The following is a 15,320-nucleotide window of genomic DNA, read 5'->3' on the forward strand; positions in this document are numbered from 1 at the left end:
TCTTTTCGACTGCATTTCACCCACTTATCCTAAATCCCATTAACGGATCTCGTTACTAATAACAATAGGTTTGCGGGTAAATATTCATGAAGATGGCTCGCTGACATTGACGGACGCAGTTTTATAATCACTGATGACGAAGGCAGCCCGCCTTTACGTCTTTCTTGATGAGATGTTTTAATAGTTTTAAAATTAGGTACCTAATTAAGTAAACGGACGGATGGCGATTCGCTTTCTATTATTGTTCAAAAATCGTTATTCTAGTAAGAAAAAACTTTTTGGTTGGAACGTTCGTGTGGCAAAGTGCTGGGATGTAATTTGAAACATCACAATGATTAACTTGCTAATGTTGCTCTGTAAACATGAACTAAGGTACGATTAAATGAAAAACAGCTTTCGATAAAAAATAAAATTTATATTTAGGTATTTTGTGACAAAATATACCTTGAGCGCAATATGCCCATCTTGCTGCTTTCATACTTAAAATCCGAACACAAACCCACTCTACAATAAAACACTGGCTGAAAACATTCACTGGTTGAAAAAAATGAAACGGAGCGTAAGAAAGTCATCCTTCGAATGTCCAAGGGGGAGGCAGGGGGAAAGGGGGACAATAGATATATAGAAATAAGTTCCAAACGCATAGTACAGTCAATAGCAACCCTCGGGAGCCTTACCCTTGAGGCTCTCCCGCTAGGGAAAACTAAACCCAACAATATAGAAAAGGACGCACTTACTCACTTCCTTAAAGAACGAGCGGGACACAGAGCTTATATATTAATAATATATAGAGGAAAAATGCCGTGGACGTGTGGAGGGTGATATGTAGAGACGGTTAGTACGAGAGGGATGGATGACATCAATTTGTCGACTCGTGATGGGGTTTTATTTTGTTTCGTAGACAGTGTTTTGTTTAGGAACAGTTCAATGTGGTGTTGTTAGGTTTCCAATGGGTTAAGGGGTCGAGGCAAGCAGAGGTGCAGGTAAAAAGTAGAGAAATGTTATACCTACAAAAATCTATTGTTGCTGCTTATAAGTGATGTGGCCATCTCACACACAGCAGCTGATATAAGTAAAGATAAAGATAAAGATAAAGAAACATTACAGTACCTATCTACACATACATAATAAATTACACATTATTAACACCTAAGACACGAGTACAAATATCTGTTTAAACAAATATCTGACCCAGCCGGGGATCGAACCCGGCACCTTCGACATAGTCAGGGTCACTAACGACTACACCATTATATCGTCACTGTGTAAGTATATAGGTAGATCTCGACATGTATGTAGATCGACAAATCGAAAAGTCATGATCTAAAACGGCGTATAAGCCGTTAACAAACACCTACGAAAGTTACAGAGGTAAGTTGGTGAGACGCTTTAATCGCCGAGTGACGGTCTAAAACGATTTCACCGCTATCGAGCTGGAGACGGGGCCTACTCCAACCACACGCCAACAAGAGCTCAGTCCTTCTAGTCGCAGTAACAAGAGGAAAAATTTTTCTTAGTGTTTTTTTGCGATTCTGTAATAAATCATTGTATACAGTTTGTTGAAAAATACTTATTTTCAATATTTTCATAATCGCCAGACTATACTCAAAATCCAACTAACCCACCAACATGCAGTAAAATAAAGTAGCAATTTAGATACGAAAGAGATTTTGAAACCTATTTTTTTTTCTTATAAATGGTATAAGATTCCATTTTAAGTTAGATAGATACCTACTTACAGTACGAAAAATTATGCTTGAATCGTAAACAGGATAATCGTTAATACAGCGTAAGCCCTTGCGCTAAAATTGAGTGAAAGTCGAGTTAAAGTATTAAAAGTTTTCAGTGGCTGCTCACTTGGTGGTGTGACGTCACACTTCACGAATCCCTGTCTTACAAGTTACACCCAGTGTTGGGAAAATTAACATATCGATGAACATTCTTGACATGGCCTTTAAATCGTTTGAACCGTTTTGACGTGAAAAAGTAACAAACATACACACATACTAACAAACTTTCGCCTTTATAATGTTAAGTAGGATTGGATTTTATCAGTTGCCCGAGCACAGGATTCGAAACCTCTGTTTACGTTGCGTATCGTCAACAATGCAAATGTCACTGTCAAAATGTAAGGCAAATTTGTTAGTTCCAAAAGTGGCATTTGTTTTTTCCGTGTTAGGTGGAATTTCACCAAACGCTAAACGTATTTTATTAGCCTGTCATACGTCTGTCAGTTAGTACAAAATGTATTTAAAATTTGATTTAAATACGTTTAGCGTTTGGTAAAAGCGACCCTTCGTGTAGATTCGAAAATAGTATCGAATCCTATGCTCGCGCCTCTGTTGTCTACTGTTGTCGATAGTTTTTTTTTTTTCTATTCTATTCTATCTCTTTGGGGGTGTAAGTACCTGCACCTGGCTCTCTCGAGTGGAACCTTTGTGCATATCCCCAAGGTCTTAACTGCTTTCCTAAGCTTGGACCATTTCCCACTACGCTGGTCCACTGCGGGTTGGTGGGTTCACATAATATCTAGATGTGCTAAATCTTGATATGCAGGTTTCCTCACGATGTTTTCTTTCACCGTAAGAGCGATGGTATACATTGTACTTAAGTTAAAAGAACTCATTGGTACATGTCAGCGCCGGGATTGTATTTGTATAAGCTAAGTATTTGTTTTTTTTGTTTGCAGAGGAGAACTGTTCAATTATGGGTTCACCGATACGCAGATTCGGGACATGTAGACAGTAGTCGTCTATACGGATGCATCACCACGCCATCGAGAAATCGTAGCTGCACATAGCGCTGATCCGTTCTGCAGCACCCGTTCTACGGCCACAACACATAATCTATCCCTACGAACCGTACGGGTTCACTTGCGTGCTGCTGGGTTGCGGTGTCGGAGGCCGACGAAGAAAATTGCTCTAACCGATCAGCATCGTCGAAACAGAGTGCGTTTTGCGACTGACTATTTTAAACTTTAATTGGTGCAACAATGTGGTGATATTTAGTGATGAAAAGATCTTTAAATCAGACAAGGATGGACGTAAGATATTATGGCGAAAAAGTGGTGAAAATTATAGTTATTGGGGTTAGCTCAGTAATTTTTATTTTTCCATTTGTATAAGACTTTAGTTATTTGGTTAAATACTTATTATTATTTACAATTATGGGTAAGCCAATGTGTTAATGATGTTATTGTTACTGAGGTTGGAATAAGTTATCTTATTTCTAGCTAATTAACATGTTGATTCATATAACTAATGACTTGCCTATTTACTTTAGTAAAACAGCCAGTCCATCCTTTTCTGATGTTTATTATGATTTAAAACTGCTAATTGAAAATTTTCCTTATTAATATAAACTACAACTATGTTTTAAAACGAAAAACAACAAAAACGTAACATCCTTAATGTTTATGTTACGGCAAGAATAAATTTGGTTATTTTAACACTTAATAACTTGTTTCATTTACTTTCTGTGTTGCTTTTATTCGTATATGCTACAATACTATTATTAACCAACTTAAAAAATAAATTAAATCTATAAAAAAAACAAAAAAGGAATATTGTAAGTTCAGTGGGATTTGAACCACCATACCGATTATTGTAAGTCTTGTATCATACCAACTGAGCCATTCAATCTATTACACTGCCTTGCAAAATTTTGCTTCATATCATAAAAACAAATGAATGAATGAATCATTGTCACTGGCACAACTACATGCTTACAATATCCATGTGTGGGTTGCCCAGAACTAAATAATTACGTCGACGTCGCCGACACACACATACACTACCTACGTTAGTGTGCCCTGCCAACCATTTAACGTTGCCGTGTGTACAAATTCAGATAACAGACAAAAAGTTCATCTCAAAAATCAAGCTTCACCTGTGTAACAGTAATGCCCGAGTTAGGACAGCTGTCTGGGGGGGCCTACTCCTGCTTTTACGAATTTCATAGGTTCGGAAAAATGTCATGCAATCTGTGAGTTTAATGCAAGGAGATAGAGTCGTGGTTAGCACAACAGTGATAAGATAAAACTTCGTATTTCGAGCCAAAGTAGCCCCTCTAGAGCTGCGTTGTTAAAAATTACCAACAAACGAGTAGTTCCGTAGTTTTAACTAAAAACCCCTCCAACTACTAACTACTGACAGGTACAGTTGGAATATTTTTAGACAGTTCCACCGGTAATAGTTTTTGGTATTTTGTTACTAGTAGAGATACCTACCTAATGAGTTAGAATTGTCTGCAATTAAATTCAGGCTCCTTACAACAATATAAAAATAAGTTTCCAAATGCGAGCTAGTCTTTAGTTCATAATAAAGGTTAGGTACCTAAGTAGGTACAGCTGTAAAATAAACTTGGCTGACACTCTCTGAATTTATATTTTGGGAATTGATATTTTTATCCATGGTGAAAAATAAAAATAAATCAGCTTAACATCCATAGCGTGTTAGTAACAATGCTGCAATGTCCTAGTTACTTTACCTATCATCTATAAATAATAAAAAATACTATTGTCATATTTAGAATTAGCTTACCTAAAAGATCGATTTTACTCACATAGCCGTAGCCATTAATTGCCAGCAAACGTACGGGCAACATCGCATTCGGCTTTCGCCGGCCCTTATCAAGATGGCTACAAATTTTATGGACCTAATCGCGGAAACCTCCAATTGGACCCGAGTGGATAATTTTGTAAACGTTACCGATTACTGGATTACCGCTAATTGCCTTGCAGTGTACCTGTGAATGGTAAAATCGGCGAAGTCACTGACATAGTACTGACTTAAACCGTACCGTAAAATATTCACTCTAGTGACTCTAGTAGGTAGGTACACTGCAGGTAGCATGGATGCACAGACCGCGGCCCGCGGGCCGTATGCGGCCCGCCGATCGAATACTGGTGGCCCGCCCGCCGACAGCAAAAATAATTGTCGTACATTCAAATAATATTTATTTCTAAAAAAATATGTTCGAAAAGTACTCAATCAACGGCAATTCAAACAGTTCCTTAATGACATCGAAAGCGAATATAGAGATTTATTGTATTATATACAGAAATAAGGTGGCTAAGTCGTGAATTGACACTGGAACGATTTCTTAATTTAATAAGTAGAAGAAATTGGATTTTTTCTGGCAAAAAAGGAAAGGGATTCCAGGAACTTTAAAATCCTTATCAATGCAGTAAAAAAATTACAAAATTCAATACGACCAAGATTTACGCAACAACTTCAAGGAAAAAAAATTGCTGAGCTTACCGCTGCATTTATAAAAATACATACAAAGACTTGCGTATAAACTCTGCTCTGAAATTTGTAGGTGATATATGTGAACATACCTTTTCAATACTAAATCGACAAAAAATCGAAACCGCCTTGCAAACGAATGTTTGGAAGCAGTTTTATATGTAAATTTCAGCCAAATAAATAAAAAAAACAATTGTAAGCACTATTCAATGCCACGCTTCAAAATAAATAAATTCTTTTTCAATTTGAAAATCATTATCAATTCTTTATTGTCTTAAATTAGCTATACTTCTGGCGGCCCGCCATCAATTCATAATTTGTCCGAGTGGCCCCTAGTCTTGATAAGTCTGTGCATCCCTGCTCGAGAGCAATGAAAAGGTTCCAGTAGTAATAGAACCAAATTGCTAGGAAAAGGCTAGCTTTATGTCAGCGCATTATGTATTACCAAAAAAAGTTCAAATTTTTAATTAGGTTTTTTTGAAAAAGGCGAATTTTTGTGTGTGGATCTTTTTCATTATTTGTGAGTGTACATACAGACCATTCTTTTGTATACACAAAGATAACTTACGTTGTAAGGTGCAAGAACCCTTATTAATAATAAATAATGATGTCGGTGTCAAATTTTAGCAATGTAAAACTATGAATTGGGCAGTGAAATTATGGATAACTAGCTGTTCCCGCGCGCTTCGCTACGCCTTAAAAAGTTTTCCCGTGGGAATTCCGGGATAAAAAGTAGCCTATGTTCTTTCCCAGGGTCTAGACCGTATGTATACCAAATTTCATTCAAATCCGTTCAGTAGTTTTGGCGTGAAAGAGTAACAGACAGACAGACAGACAGACAGACAGACAGACAGACAGACACAGTTACTTTCGCATTTATAATATTAGTTAGGATTAGTTAGGATTAGGATTAGGATTTAGAGATTTAAGGAAACACTCATATTATAGTCGAGTCATTGGTAAAATTAACTGTAGTAGGTACTTTATGCTAAAAAAACAATAGGATAAAATCGATCTAATCAATCCTCTGAAAAAAGTTAAAAACCTTTAAATAAGCAAAGAAACTCTGAAACAGAACTGACCAAATTCAAGACTTTACAAACAACAAACTTCACAAAAGTTCATCACAACAATACGCCTGAAACTTGAAAACGCTGCAGAGAGCGCCATCTTGATTTTTACTCGCACTACGTAGTTCACCGACGCTTCGACAGATGGCGTTGATAAACGTCAAACTAGCGCCGATTCCGTGCACACCGTCTTCAAGCAGAACGAACAGAGCTCAGAAAGGGAGAGAGAAATTCTCAAGTGTCGTCTGTAAACGCCAATTGGGACCAGCCTTGCTACAGTCGAGAATTCCTTTTTCAAACTACCAGTGGGAGTGTCGGCTACAGCCAATGGGAGGGTCCAATTCTCTGCGACCACTCCCACCCGTTTTCGATGCCTACTGGGATTTGGACGAAAAAAGTGTGGTTCGCAATACGTAATTTTGAAAGTCGTTTTACATCGACGTAATGGAAAAATTATGATCCGACATTCGGTTTTTAAATTGGCTCGTTGTCGGAATGAGTTGTTGGCCTCGGAAAATAGATTGGATTTCCACGGTAAAACATGCGAAATGGCGATTGAATTTTTCACATTCACTACAGAATCGCGCGAGACTTGTTTTCCGTATTATTTTTGTAACTATCAGCCTTTTCAGACTGCTAATTTCAATCTCAAACTTCTCAAATCCAACTGTAATCTATCAAACCAAGTCTGGAACGGTTTCGAAGCCGCCATACCATAACATATTATAGGTATCGCATAACCACAGGACCCCTCGTATGCAAAGCGTATTGGTATTGATGGATAAACGCGAACCCATCTTTGGGAATAAAGACGGCTCGACACGGCTTAGCACTTCGCGAAGCAAGTTTTCACCGGGTTTTAGGGGTGTTTTAGAGCGCTGCGGTTTTTTGACAGTGTAAAAAAAACATTTTGTATGCAAGTAGGTAGGTGCAAAAATGTTTTAGGCCGGAATTTTTATAATCATTAAATGTGTTTCAACAGTTTCAAATTCAAATAAATTTTTATATCATATAACAAAACATAACACAACAGAACATAAAATTAGAAATAAAATAAGTAATGTTCACAAACGAACTTATAAATTATTCACAGCTAGAATTGTATTCTCTACAGAAGTTCTGACTCTGAACTCGAATCAAGTATTAGAAAATTATTAATAATCTATCTATGTATTTCAATTATTTCATACTTGGTAATCGATGCACACTGAAACGCCCTTTAACTTCAGCGTTTTTAAGACCGGTAGCCCTAAGGGAAAATAGTGTACGTAGTTTAAAATTTTGGATGCTTCCATCATAATGTCAATAAATGTCACTTAGCAAAAAGGTGCGAAAAACTTCAAAAAATCCTGTGGCTTACAAGGGTCAGTAATTTTATCAAATCCCTGATCAATTCAAACGGTCTCAAAGATATAAAAAAGTATAAAACACAGATGTGGCTGCGCCAAACAGAATTACACCGATGAATGCGTCTTAACGACTCAACCATAGCAATTATTTTGGGCACATTTATAATATTTTCGTCTGTCAAACTACCCCTTTCGGTGCCGCCGTCATAATACCATGTGTTAACGCAATTATCGACAATGGCAACACCACCGAACACAATACAAACAATAATGCCGTAAGGATGAAACTATAAATTTAATTTGCACTTTTGTTACTTGTAATAGCGGAATAGGGATGTCGAACTGTTTGTTGTGTTTAGTAAATTGGGAAGTAATGTGGCATTGGCTTTGTGCAGGTTGTTAGTTTCGAATGGTAAAATAATATATTATTGTGGAGTCTAAAGGATAGTAGGATTTTACTATATCTACACAAAAAAGTGAAAAAAACTTTACAAAATTACACCAAAATATTTTCAGACCTAAAAAACCACGTAAGATAGATCGTATAATCCAAAATTAACCTACCTATAGGTACCTATCTATTTCCTACTTCTTTTCAATAAATTCCTTTATCTGGAGCTCTTGTCAAGCTATCTTTAAACATGTTTAAAAATCTTATTTAGAAACGATTCCCGGCGGTGTTTATGTAAAAACAGGAGAAAAAAAATGTTTCAGCCAATTCCCTCACACTCTGCTTGTCTGATCCAGTTTTCGTTTTCTAATAAATTTAATTCACAAGAGGGTGCGTATAAACGTATAAAGGTATTCCTTAAGCTGAAACCGGGAATTTTGACAAGTTTACTTTTGTTGCCGTCATTGATTTTGTATCTGTATGTCGAATTATGAGGTTACTCATTATAGGTGTATTAAACATAATATTATTATGTTCCATACAATCATCACAAAACATAAGTTCTAAATAAATTGGACAGCAAAAGATAAGTTACATTAAAATTTTATGATTTTATTCTATATTTTTTTTGCTTTTTTCTATATGCTTACGACTCGACTGTAAACCCGAAGCGTACACCCACTTTTCGGAAAACATTTTTGTATTAACGTCATAAGCTTTATAGCATATATATAAGTATTTAGATTTGTCTGGGTAATTTATCAAATTCCTAAACATTTATTAAATTTTCAGTAGGTACAAAAACATCAAACTCAGTGATAGCAACGCGAACAAGTTTACAGGTGGGAAATAAATCTGATAACTGTTCGTGTTTATCCAAAAAAAGTTAAAAAAAAAAAAACGTGAAATTCATTCAACATGTGCGCGCTCACCTGTCGCAAGTTGTTACTGTTAGCTTTACTGGATATTAATGATTGCTGTATTATTATTTCAGTTGCGATTTTTTGCAATTCGCCCCTTTAAGCGGATGGGTATTTTTAAATTTCTTGGTAGACTTTATTTGTAGATTTTTTAAGGACTTTGTACAGCCTTTGAATTTGCTATTTATAAAATAAGCCTATGATTTAGTTAGTATGGATTTTAAAGACGATTGTACCACCTAACTAACAAAAGTGACATCATTCGATTTTAGAGGAAATTTTACCAACATAAATAGAATATAATAATTGTAGGTACTTATCAGATTCCAACCGACCCATTGACTTCTGACAACACAAACGCATAATCTCATTACCAGTTCGAAATTTAAAAGTTCGTAAATAGAATTCGCATTGCTGGCTGGTAACAATGCATCAATGTGTCGCGGCGCCATTGTAGCAGATGTATCACATTACAACTTCATTTTAGAAGAACCCAAAACGTAAGGGTGCATTGAGTAACTACCGCACGGTTGGTTGGCGTTGTGTGGATATGCTTATTCTTATTACTAAGTCAGTCTACAATAGCTTATTCTTGTTTCAATAATTGCATTGTACTTGCCCTTGTGCAATTTCAACTATCGAACTTCAATTTTGTGTTTTTGAGTGAGTAATCATAACTAGCCAAACCTGGGATAAAAATTAGCCCATGTGTTAATCCAGAGTATCAGTTTCCACCAAACCAAATTTAATTCAAATCTGCCGAGTATTTTTTACATAAAAGAGTAACAAACATTTACAAACTTTCATGTTTATAATATAAGTAAGATAAGCTATGCTACTGTTATGCTTTTATAATATTGTTTATGTTTTCAAGTATTTGGGTCATTCTACCAAACATCGATTTTTATGTTCGCGTGAAATAACTCTTAAAATATAATACCTAGACGTTAATAATGTACTATCACAATCAAGCCGGGATCGTGTTCTATGTGTTCTCCATAAAATATAAGGAAAATTTTCATTATTTATTGAAAAAACCATATCGACACTATGTGATTTGTCACGTCGTGTCGATTGTTCGCGAGCGTGGTAGCACGGTTTGAGCAGCTATAAAAAAATATTGTGTAGAGATAGGATTATATTTCACATAATAAAATAAATTACAATACTTTTACTTATTCATAGTTAAATATTATATTTTTTTTCAACAATTAATTAAAAAAATACAGACCATTCTACAACCGTTATAAAAAAATAGTCACAAATGTCGACGTTCATAAATCACGATTTTATGAAAGTAAATATTTTACTCTGTGAACATATTTTTTTATTAATGGCAACTCTAAACCACACCTGTCATTGCCAAGTCTAAAATTTTCGTGGGGAATGAATAGTTTTTTTGTAATTCAATATTCAATATACGTTCTACACCTGTGTCAAAGTTGACCTGTCACAAATGAGGAGGCTATAAAAAATAAATGGATCATTCAATTACAATTTTTGTTACTTGACTTAGTGAGTACGAGAGTATTTAGCACATTTTTAAAACATGCACAAGTTTAACATCATATTGAAGCTGATATGGCGTATTTTGTCGATGTTCTCACTAATGTCGATGTCACGCGTGATGAAAAATTGTTCGACAATTGTGATTTTGTTCGACACGAGGTGACAGATGCTTCTAGGACTTTGGTCAAATATCTATTATCTGTGTATTTTTTTTTCTATTGCTTATTGCATTCACTAATATAATTGTTTACCGAGATAAATATGTCAAAAAAGTTAACAGATGTATCAAACATGCGATGCAGGCGTTATTATATGTCTTGTCGACACTTGTGATTTTATTTGATCGACACAAGTGACTGTAGCTTGTAGTGTGTTGTGAAATTTCTGTTAATTATACTATATAATGTACCGATCTTTTTACCTAGGTTTAGGGTTTTTACCAAAATAGGGGTAAAGACGAAGTTAAAGCACAAGAAATACACGGTTTAAGTAATAAATATTAAAAATGAGTAAATTAATGCTAGAATAAGAAATTTGACAAAAACAAAACAGTAATTATGGAAAATACTTAAAAAAAATAAAGTTTTTAAAAAAAAGGAGGCACCAGGATTAATGCAGATTATTTTAGACCATTAAAGGTTTACGATTATCAAATCAAACTTATTACAAAATGTGCTAAGGAAAAGACAAGGATGAAAAAAGCGATTCTGAGATTATTGATCTAAATAAAAATAAAATATTTGGAATAATAGTCCCAAATAATGTATTATTTTCATTTAATATGATTCCGATGACCTTGATTCATATTTATTTTGTGGTCACCTAATAAAACCTAAATTTCCACCATCAAAAAATTTCGACATTTGTGAAGACACTTTTGTCGAAATTTTTAATATATTTTTTAAACTTTTTTCAAAATTTAATTTCAATAGACAAAAACATATTATGGTTTATATGTAATGAGAATAATATTATAGAATAAAGTTGAGAACCTTAAATGATTATTTTATGATAAAAAACATGGATTGTATCACCCATGTCGACTTCATAGTCACTCGTGTCTATTTAATAAAACAAAAAGTTCATATTTTTTCCTAAAATAATTCTACTATATCTTTGATTTTTTTATTTAATGTTCCCATCATTATGTAAAAGTTAAAAATCTACTTCAATATGCGTAAAAGTTGATTTTGTTTTTATTTATTTTTTTAATCCGTACGGTAGAATTACCCATTTATATCTAATAGGTATTTAAATTTTGTCAGTTCTTTTATTTTGGTGACCAATAACGGCATAAATTATTCTATTCTATCCTATGTTAGTTGTGCAAAGTTGCGGCGTATCCACACTACCCCGCCGCGGCCCCCCGCCCGACTCCCGCGCACGAGATAATTTCACGCGTCACGTGCCGCGCGAGCAATTATAATCACTCGACAATTCTCCAGCGATGCCGGGATTGGACCTTTCTTTACTACTCGTATATTGTATGTGTTTTAAGAAGAATTTAGATGGGACAGAAGGAAAATGCCTACTGTATTACCAAAAAAAAAACATTAAACATTGTTTAACAAGTGTTTAATAACGAAATGTCAGATTTTTTAGGATGCTTGATAGCGCTGAACATTTGTTAAATACTACTTAAAGTTTTTGTGGTAAGGCCCCTAATGACTAATCCGACTAAATCCTTGGTTTTTTAAATCGAATTTAAGTATACTTGACACTTTCAGAGCCGCGAGCACAGGATTCGAAACCTCCGTTTACGTTGCGTATCGTCAAATGTCAATGTCAAAATGTACAGCAAATTTGTTAGTTCCAAAAGTGGCATTTGTTTTTTCCATATTTAGGTATGTGTAGATTCGAAAATAGTATCGAATCCTGTGCTCGCGGCTCAGAGACAGTTGGGTATTCGATTCCAAATTCAATAAACTTTCATTTTTGTCAGTAGTAGTACCTAGCAGGGAAAACAAATATAAAATAATAATTTAAAAGTCTGCGGCATCTTATTCAAAGGTATCAAATCAAATTCATATCTTACTACTAAGGAGCATTCTCAATTCTTAACAAAATAATATCAACTCTTGAAAAAAATTATTATAAATTCGGGGGTACATAGAAATTTTCTTTTCTCCAGGTTACTTTTGTTGGTTTCTCAGATGAACCGTAGTCGTATCGTTCTTGCAGAACCGTCGTGAGTGTTAGCTAGTAATTTTAATCCCATCAAAAACAATAAGTACTTGTCAAAAAACCAAGTCTCGTAAATCAGTTGTTCTACGGTAAAAAGTTGTGAGATCCATGTAATACATTGGTACCTACTCAACCTTTTTTATATAAGGGCCACAAACACGTTTAAGTCATGTAGTCGCGGGCCGCAAGCAATTTTTTTTCTTACTATTTATAGCGATGCAAACTGTGTAAAAAGTATCAGGTTTAGATCAATAAAACAAAAAATGATTGTTATTCATCCAAATTTATGTTATCACCTTTAAATTGTGCTCCTTTAGAAACGATACACATACAGTGCAACTAAAATGTCCTGACAATAAAGAGTGCGATTTTGCTAAGACTTTTTATCATTTTCATTTATTTATTTACATTTACATACATTTTAAAAATAAAATAAATAAAATACCGATTGATAATGGCTTTTTAACGGATTTTTCCTGAAATAAATATAATGGATCGATTAAATACGGACTTAAACAATTAGTTATAATCCAATTCCGTTTTCAGGACTTTATAGTTGTACTGTACGCCATCACAACATTTTTTTAAACGCTCTGTTTTCAGAGTTGTGTTTAGTACTCGCGGCGAATTTTCCTCCATTTTTTTTCTACCGATTATTAGTTAAAGTCAAGTTGACTGTTTTCTTTGACTATCGTGGTGTTGTGCACTCGGAATTATTGCCAGAAAGTCAAACAGTAGGAAAATTATTTTGCGGGTTATGTAGAATTTAATACAGCAAAATCGACGAAGATGTGTGAAAAAAAATCGAGAAAAGACTTTAAGCAAACATTCAACAAATACCATCGAGCATCCACCATATTAATCAGATATGGCTGCAGCTCACGGCTCTAGCTTCTTTTTTTTCTAAACTCAAATTACCACTTTGAGGCACTGTTTTCAATAGATAGAAGACATTAAGGAAAAATCGCCGCAAATACCAAACACAACTCTGAAAACAGCGTTTAAAAAAATGTTATGATGATTGGATAATTCGTTGACGTATGTGTGTCGTTTCTGAAGGAGCAAACTTTGAAGGTGATAAAATTCATTTGGATGAATAACAATAATTTTTTGTTTTATAGATATAATCCCGACACTTTTTACATAGAATGTATATTCTCTATTATCTCTATATCTTTATATCTAGGCCCGCGGGCCGCAGTTTGAGTATAGCTGAATTGTAATATCTACCAAGTCTTATCCACGCACGCATCTCAATCTTAAAAATATTTAATGTTTTATATAAATATATTGACTTGGTCATCGCACTAAATAATTTAATTAACACGTGTTTTCATGGATCTCACAACATTTTACCGTAGATAGAACAACTGAGTTACGAGACTTGGTTTTTTGACAAGTATTGTTTTTGATGGGATCTCATTTCTTTTTGTATTTTGTAGACAGTTCTACTTTTTTTTTCTTTTCGGTACCTTCTAGGTACGTAGGTGCGTTAACTTAGTTTGGTAGGTACATACCTACATAAATCGCAAACTTGAGGTACTCGTAAGAATCAAGAATCTTTATTTTCGGCTACGTAATGTACGTAATGAATAAACATAACTATGATACTTCGTACTGCATCAAATTTCCCTAATAAAATTTTAACCTTAGTTTCCAATACACAAAGTTCATTGTACATTAAGAAAATTTGACTAGATATGTGGTAGCACTGGTAGCCTGATGTGCTTTGTCCGTAGGTAGGTAATCCATCCTTTGCGGATTTAATTTGCATGACGGGAATTTTTTGCTCGATTTGGCAGGGGCACTACCGTGCGCCTATATTTTTACTGCCGTGCCCCTAGATATGTCATTATGAAATTATTTAAGGAGTTCTAGAAAACTGGACCAAAATTTAAAAAATTTACTCGAGTTGGCGGGGGCATTACCGTGCCCCCAAATATTTTAGTTTTTCCTTGATTCATACACCAAACACTACTTATATTCCAAATTTGAAGCTTCTAGGTCTGCTAGAAGTGCCTTAGAATTTTTATGATCGGTGAGTGAGTGAGTGACAAAATTAAGAAACTTTGACCCGTTATAATTCTTAAACTACTGGTTCAAATTGAATGAAATTTGAAATATACCGTGTCTTTACAATGCCTGCATGGTTAGTGAAAATTCAGTCTTCTAGTTTTATCCACAACGAAGTTACAGGGGGTCGAAAATAGCCTGAATTGCTTCGAGAAAAGGATGGTACGGCCGTGCCGCTTTTTTGCTCGACTTGGTGGGGGCACTGCCGTGCCCCCAGATATCCATCTGTTTACTGTGTATAAAAATTAAATAGTAGATGTTGTAGATCGGAAAAGTTATAGTGGAATTGTGATGTGTGTGTGTTTGACTGTTTGTGTATGTGTCAATGGAGACCCATGACCTTGGAGACTGGACGTGGCTGCCAAAGAATCTAAGGTAGGATGTATTCTTCAACTATAATTATTATCTATGTATCTGTGTAGATAATATATCAGCTATTCAATACCCATATAACAGTCTCTGCCTAGTTTGTGGTCGGATGGCCGTATGTGAGATTTCCCCACATTATTATTATTATAATATACAGTGACTGTATTCTACAATATAGTCTCCACAGACCACACCAGAACTTTTGT

Source organism: Plutella xylostella, chromosome 23, assembly GCF_932276165.1.
Source record: "Plutella xylostella chromosome 23, ilPluXylo3.1, whole genome shotgun sequence".
Classification (NCBI taxonomy): Eukaryota; Metazoa; Arthropoda; class Insecta; order Lepidoptera; family Plutellidae; genus Plutella; species Plutella xylostella.